Genomic DNA, 7,994 nt, shown 5'->3' on the forward strand with positions numbered 1-7,994 from the left:
AGAAAAAAAAAATAATGTTTTCCCCAATTACATGTAATAAATTAAAATACCTTCTTAAATGTTATTTCCTCTGATGAAATCTCAATTTCTATTGTAGAGCCATTTGACAATATCAAGGATTTTGATATCAATAACTTTCTTTTGAAGCAATGAGATGGCTCAGTGGATTAAGAACCAGGCTTAGAGATGGGAAGTCTTGGGTTCAGATCTGGTCTGAAACACTTCCTAGCTGTGTGACCCTAAGCAAGTCACTTAACTTCCTTTGCCTAACCCTTACTGCTCTTCTGACTTGGAACCAAGATTCTAAGACAGAAGGTGAGGGTTTAAAAAAAAAGAACTTTCCTCAGTCTTCAGAAGCTGTGGCTGCAGCACCTTAAGGAGCAGTTGTCAGGCTGCATCTCCACAGGAGCTGCTTCCCAAGATGATGGATAAAGACACTGGGATTGGAACATTACTATTTCCAAGGTTTTGGGGTTCAAGATCTTGGGCCATCTCTCTCAGGGTCTGAGAGGAGATGGAGATGTTGGTCAAGGTAGTAGAGTGGTTTGATTGTCTGCCATATGTCACCTCCTGTCTCTTCCTCAAAGTGCTTGGCTGCTTGAAGGATGCTGGCTTGTCTACACTGTGTGTGATATCTGGTGAGGATGGCTAGACCCTTCTCCAAAGGTGTTGCTTTCCCGGATGAGGACTTATAGGACTGGGTAGAAATAGGATCAGTGGTCTGGGAGGTGCTGCAACTCCCAGGGCTCCTACGAGATTGCTAATGGGAATTGGTTAGCAGCTTTTGCTGGTGGTTATGAGGAAGATAGGCCACATCTCTATAAGGATTTCTCTACTCAGTGATAACTGTGAAGAAGCAAGTCCAGTGGGCTGGGAGCTTTTCCCAAGGCTCCTAGGCTCAGGATCCTGAGTCATCTCCTTCAGGATCTAATGATCACTGTAAGTTTCCTAAGGTCAGGGAACTTGTTCTTGTGTGTGTATTCCCAACTATACATCCCAAATATATATTTAAAATATTCAAGTAGATTTCTTATTTCATGAAACAGAGAGTCCCTAAATGGTCAAATCAATCAACTATCAAGAATTTATTAAATATCCAGTATGTGTCAAGAACTGCACTATTATGCACCAAAAATACAAAGGCACATTAAATACTGCAGTGATTGCTCTTAAAGAATGACAATCCAAATCTCAACCCGTTCATCCTCTGTACAGTTCCTATCTATGTTCTCTCATAAATTTGCCATGGAAGTCTACCCAGCCTTCTTAGATTTCTCTTGACGTCAAGAGATTACCAGTGGAACATTCAAGCTGTCCACAGAGTTGTCCACCTGTTGTCTCTATTTCTTGTCATGGCACTCAGCCTGTCTGCCTTTCTGCTCATACATTTTCCTGAAGATATCTTTTACTCTATTTCTTCCAAGTTGCTTTTTGTTAAATGTTGTACCAGCTCACACCCACTGTGCACCTTTCCATTCCCTTTTGTGTGAAACTTATTTTAAATTCTTTGGATGCTTTAGTGTTCCATGACTCACATCTATACAAAAGCACCAGTGGAATATTGGTATTAGCAAGATGAACTTTGTTTCTGGGGGAAGTTTGGAGTTATTAAGGAATCTCTCATTTACACTGTATATTATCTTGTGTATATACGATTGTTAATATGTTGTCTCTCCTTTTAGAGTATGAACACCTTGAAGAAAAAAAAACATGATTTAGCCTTTGTAGCTCTAGCTCTTAGTGAGGTGCCTGACATATAGTGAATACTTAATAAATGCTCATTGACTGACTGACAGTTTTTTGAGACATGCCATATAGCCATATAGCTGAACTGAATTATAGATCTTAGTGTTAGGAAAGTCAGTGATACTTTTAAATTTTAATTTTAAATTAAATTTTAAATTTAATTAAAATTAATTTAATTTAATTTTCAATTTAAATTCAATGTTGATACATCCAAAAGATTATTATGGCTACCATTCTCTTCATGAGCAAATTCTAATTCTATAAGCCTTCTCATCTTTTTTTTCCCCAAACCTTTACCTTCTGTCCTAGAGTGAATAAAAAGCATTGGTTCCAAGGCAGAATGGCGATAAGGCTAGGCAATAGGAATTAAGTGATTTGCCCAAGGTCACACAACTAGGATGTGTCTGCGTCCAAATTTGAACCCAGGACATCCCATCTCTAGGCCTGGCTCTCCATCTACTGAGCCACCTAACTGCCACAATGCCTTTTGATCTTGTATAATTATTGCCCATGTTTTTCTGTGTATGATAATAACAATAACACACTTTTAGATTATATTAAGGTTTACAAAGTGCTTTTCCCACAACTATCCTATGAAGTAAGAGAATGCAAATATCATTATACTTAGTTTTTAGATGAATAAACAAGAGCAAATACAAAATACACATGCTCTTCAATCCAGTGATACTGACCTCCTGGCTGTTCCATAAACAATACTCCATCTCTCAGCTCTGGGCATTCTCTCTGGCTGTCCCTCATGACTGGAATGCTCTCCTTCCTCCACTCCAACTACTCACTTCCCTGGCTTCCTTTAAGACCCAACTAAAATCTCACTTCCTACAGGAAGCCTTCTTCAACCCTTCTTAATTCCAATGCCTTTCCCCAGTTAATTATTTCCTATTTGTTCTGTATATAGCTTACTTTGTTTATATTTGTTTACATATTGTCTCCCCAGTTAAACTGTTAACTTGATGGCAGGGACTGTCTTTTGACTCTTTTTGCATTCATTTTGCATTCCACTTAACACCATGCCTGGCACACAGTAGGCATTTAATAAATGTTGAAATGAATTTGCCTTGGGTTGTTGGGAAGGAGGCGGGAAGAGAACAAGCTTTCATTAAACACCTACTATGTGCCATGCTTAACAGATATTATTTTATTTGATCCTTACAACTATCTGTATCTATCTGTTACAACTATCTGTTAAGCTAAGTGCTTAACAGATATTATTTTACTTGATCCTTACAACTCCTCAAGATTGTTGTTGTTGTTCTTAGGGTGTTAAAGCCCAGAAAATAGGAACTTAGTCCTTCTTGACTCCAAGTCCAGGCCTTTTCCCAACATACTACATCCTCTCTAGACCAATGATGAGAGACTTTTAGAGTGCTGGATGCCCCCCAGACTGAGTAAAGTGCTGTACCCCCCCTCCCATTGAGACCTCAGGCTGTGCCCCTCCTCTCCAATGCTGTGCTCTCCCTGCCCACCCCCCTTACCCCACACAGTGGAGGGAGTGAGCTTTCCTATTGGCCTGCTGAGTAGAGGGGCTATAAGTAAGGAATGTCCTCAGTGAATGTAGAGAGGGGGAGAGGAGTGGCTCAAGTGCTCTGCTCCCCTCCAGCTCTGTTACCTGTGAGCTTCCCACCTCACCCCCTGTGTGCTCTCATTGGCTGCTGGGCAGAGGGGGATTCGAAAAATCAGGCAGGGTGGAGATGGGGAGGGGAGCAGCTCCACTAGAGGCCCTCTTGCCTTTCTAGTAACAAACTCAGGGTGGGAAGTTGTGTGCCCACAGAGAGCTCTCTGTGTGCCATCTTTGACACCTGTGACATAGGTTCGCCATCCCTACTCTAGACCTTCCAAAGATCCACCCCAAAGCACTAGAGGCCATTCTTTGGTTCTTTTACTGTTTCATCAATCACAATGCAGCAATTAGAGTGTGTATTGGCTCTCCTCTCCTTTCTTTAAAGGACCAGTGGACCAGCTTACCTCTTTTTCTGATCATATTGGTCTTTGGTGATATCTATGTGCCATCCACAACACATTCTAGAAGGCAAATTATTGTTGGTTGCAGCCTGTTAGTAAGAACACCAGGCCTGGAGTCAAGAAGATCAAATGTGACCCTGAGCAAGTCACTTAACCTCTGTTTGCCTTGGAGGCAGCTAAGTGGCTCCATGGATAAAGTGCTAGACCTGGAACCAAGACCTGAGTCCAAATCCAGCTATCACTAGCTGTGTGAACTTGGGCAAATCAGTTAACCTTGGTTTGCTTTAATCCACGGGAGAAGGAAATGGCAAACCATTCCCATATCTTTGCCAAGAAAGCCCCTACAGGGTCACGAAGAATCAGACACTTCCCAAGAACAACCACAATGGGTGGCAGGCTCCTCACACCCACTCTGTGATCCCACTGCTATGTAGGTCCTCTACAGTTTGGATTCTTTAGGCATCAAGGAGCCCTGATTGGCAGCTGTATAGCATCAGGCTATATGTGCAGATGGGACTGGGAAGAAGAAGCTATGGAAAGAATTAGAGTAACTAGAATGTGATAGAATTACATGTGCATTTTATAAATGTCTGTCCTATAGGGTAACAGCCAAACAGATAGGGTTCCCCCCAATAGCTTGAAGCTTTTGTACATCTCTCAGTTGAGTATGTTCCATCAAACCCACACAACCACCCTTCCCACACACACATACCTACTCCCTTCCCCCAAGCTGGGTGGATGCTCGTGGGTAAGAGAGAGTAGAAGAAGGCCCACTTAAGAGGTGCAGTGGCGTGTCCCCCCACCCCCATCCACTCCCCAGTCCCTGCCCTTCTCTCCTGGCAGTGTCTTCCCTGTCACATTTCCCTGGGGGGCATCGGAGAAGGCAGAAACATGAAGGAGGGGGCAGAGGCTTCAAGCACAGGCACTGAGCTGTCATCCGATTTCTCACTTGTGCCTCTAGAGATTCCTTCCTTGCCTCCACCCCCAACCCCACTGAATGTTGAAACTCTCAGGGAACGCTAGGCTCCCAGTTATTAATAATGCATCTCCACGAGTCTTGGATATATTGGATGGAAAGGGTCTTGTTCATAGAGAACCCTCACAAAAGGAACTAATTAATCAAGAGAATCTATGACTCATCGATGATAAATTTGTGTCTCTGCCTTTTACCTCTACCTTTTACCTTTGATAAGAAGTATAGGCTCGCTGATCTAAACCTGGAAGGGAACATAGAGGTCATCTAGTACAATTTCATTTTTCAGATGAGGAAACTGAGGCCTGATGAGGTTAAGTGACATGTTCAAGGTCACCTAGGTTGTACTGTTGTTGCTAATCAGTCATATCTGACCCTTTGTGACTCCATTTGGGATTTTCTTGGTAAAGATTCTGGAGTGGTTTGCCATTTCCTTCTCTAGTTCATTTTACAGGTGAGGAACCTGAGGCAAATAGGATCAAGTGACTTGCCCAGGGTCACACAGCTAGAAAGTTTATGGTGCCTGGATTAAACTCAGGGAGGTGAGTCTTCCTCCCACTCTATCCACCTTACCACCTAGTTGCCCTTCACACAGCTAGTAAAGTAGCCCAAAAGCCATTTGTTACCTCTAAAGTAAAAATTTCATAGTATGCTGCTGTCAGAATGAATGTGCAGCAGGGAAAGGTCCAAAAATACATTATATAGTAGACTTCTCCTTCTCAAATATGACTTTTTTTTTAACCCTTACCTTCTGTCTTAGAATCAATAGAGGAATGGTAAAGGCTAGGCAATAGGTACTAAATGACATGGCTAAGAAGTGTCTGAGGCCAGATTTGAAACCAGGACCAGTACCTCCCATTGGCTCTCTATCCAATGAGCCACCTGGAATGCCCCCAGACATTGTTAAGCTCTAGTATTTCTAGCCCCTGCCCATGCTTGATTCTTTCCTCTTGTTCTTCTGTATTTCCATGACCTGATGCCAAAGGCTATTTTAGGGACTTGACTTCATTCAAGCTTGGTGTCCCCCTCAAAGACTGCAATCAGCTGTGATTAGCAGTATGTTACCTTTACAATAATAGTAACAGCTCATGCTTCTATAGGACTTTATAGATATGGGTACATGGAAAAGTCAATAGGCTGGCAACGAGGCAAAAATGAGAAATAACAGATGGGCAACCCAAGTATTGGAGTGGTATCTGGGGGTGGGGGGGGGAGAGAGAGAGAGAGAGAGAGAAGGAGGGGAGGAGAGAGGGGGGTGGGGAGAGAGAGAATGTTGAAAAGATTCTCTGTGATTTATGGATGGCTGTGGACCAGTATCACATGGAATAAGGTGTGGCTAGGTTATTGAACTGTATTCTTGGAAAGAGTACCCACATCAATCCTGGATCCATTTAAGAATTTATAGTTTACAATGTTTTAAAAACACATTATCTCATCTGATTCTCACAACACTCTGAGGCAAAGTCACTAAGTACTAGCCTCCTTTCTGCTCCTCACACATGACACTTCCATTTTCTAATTCTGTCCATTTTCACTTAGGCATATAGTTAAAAAGCATTTCTAAGCACCTACTACGTTCTAAGTCAGTGATGGGCAAACCAATGGGCCAGATGCCAGATGTGGCCCCCTGAAATGTTCTATCTGGCTCCTCGACATTGTTCCTAATCTGATGAATACAATGAATAGGATACAATACAATGAAACTTGGAAAGAGTTGCCTTAGAAACAGACTGACAGATGAACATTTCCTTTCCTTTGGCCCCCTCTTTAAAAAGTTTGCCCATCACTGGTCTAGGTGGTCAGTTAGGAGGTGCATTGGATAGTGTCCGGGACCTGGAGTCAGGAAGGCTTCCTGAGTTCAAATCTCTCCTCAGATACTGACTGTGGGACCCTGGGCAAGTCACTTCACCCAGTCTGCCTCAATTTCTTCATATGTAAAATAAACTGGAAAAGGAAATGGTAAACCATTCTGGTATCTTTGTCAAGAAAACTCCAATTGGGGTCACAATGAGTCAGACACGACTGAAAATGATTAAGCAACAACAACATGTTCTAGATACTGTGCTAAGTGATGTGGATACAGAGAAAGGCAAAAAAATAGTCCCTTTAGGAGCTCACAATAGAATGAGAGAGATAATATGCAAATAATTATGTAAGAGCAAGATATATATATATGTGTATATATATATGTGATAAATTGCAGATATTTTCAGAAGCACTAACATTAAGGGGGATTGGGGCAGCTAGGTGGTTCAGAGAGAGATAGATCTCTCATTTAGAGATCCAGGCCAGGAGACAGGAGGTCCTGAATTCAAATGTGGCCTCAGACATTTCCTAGCTGGGTGACCCAGAGCAAGTCACTTAACCTCAGTTGCATAGCCCTTACCACTCTTCTACCTTGGAATCAATACTTGGTATTGATTCTATCTTTATTTATTTATTTTAAATCTTATCTTTCATCTTAGAATCAATACTGTGTATTGGTTCTAATGCAGAAGAGTGGTAAGAGTTAGGCTATGGGGGTTAAGTGACTTGCCCAGGGTCACCCAGCTAGGAAGTGTCTGAGGCCAGATTTAAACCCAGGACCTCCCATCTCTGGGCTTGTCTCTCAATCCTCTGATCTAACCAGCTGCCCTCAGTATTGATTCTAGAAAAAGGAAGGTAAGGACTTTTTAAAAATGAAAAACAAAACAAAACACTAGGGGATTCTTGTAGAAGGTAGGAATTGAGTGGAGACTTGAAGGAAGCCAGGGAAACCAGGAAATGGAGATGAAGAGAGAAAGAATTCCAGGTGTGGGAGACAGCCAGAGAAAAGGCCCCAAGTAGGGGAGATGAGATATCTATAGCAAGGAAAAAAGAGATTTGAATCTTCCTATCATTGAACATATAGTGGGGGAGGGTAGATAATGTGTAGGAAGATTGAAAAGACAGAAAGAGGCCAGATTATGAAGGGTTTTGGAAGCCTGAGTACTATTTGTTCCCGGGGGTAGCAGGGAGCTATAGGAGTTTATTGAAGAACATGAGGTATCTGTATGCTTTAGGACAGCTCAGTGAAGAATGGACTAGAGTGTGGAGAAGACCAAACAGAAGACTATTGCAAGACTTATGATAAAAATGCTATCCAAAGCCAAAGAAGGAACTGCCGGAATCTGAGTACAGATCAAAGCAGGCCATCTTTACTTTATTTCCTTCATGAGGTTTCTATTATATATGTGATATATGTCTTTCTATCATGACCTGAGCAATGTGGAAATATGTGAAAGTATAAGTATAATCTATATAAGACTATTCACTG

This window comes from Gracilinanus agilis, chromosome 4 (assembly GCF_016433145.1).
Source record: "Gracilinanus agilis isolate LMUSP501 chromosome 4, AgileGrace, whole genome shotgun sequence".
Lineage (NCBI taxonomy): Eukaryota > Metazoa > Chordata > Mammalia > Didelphimorphia > Didelphidae > Gracilinanus > Gracilinanus agilis.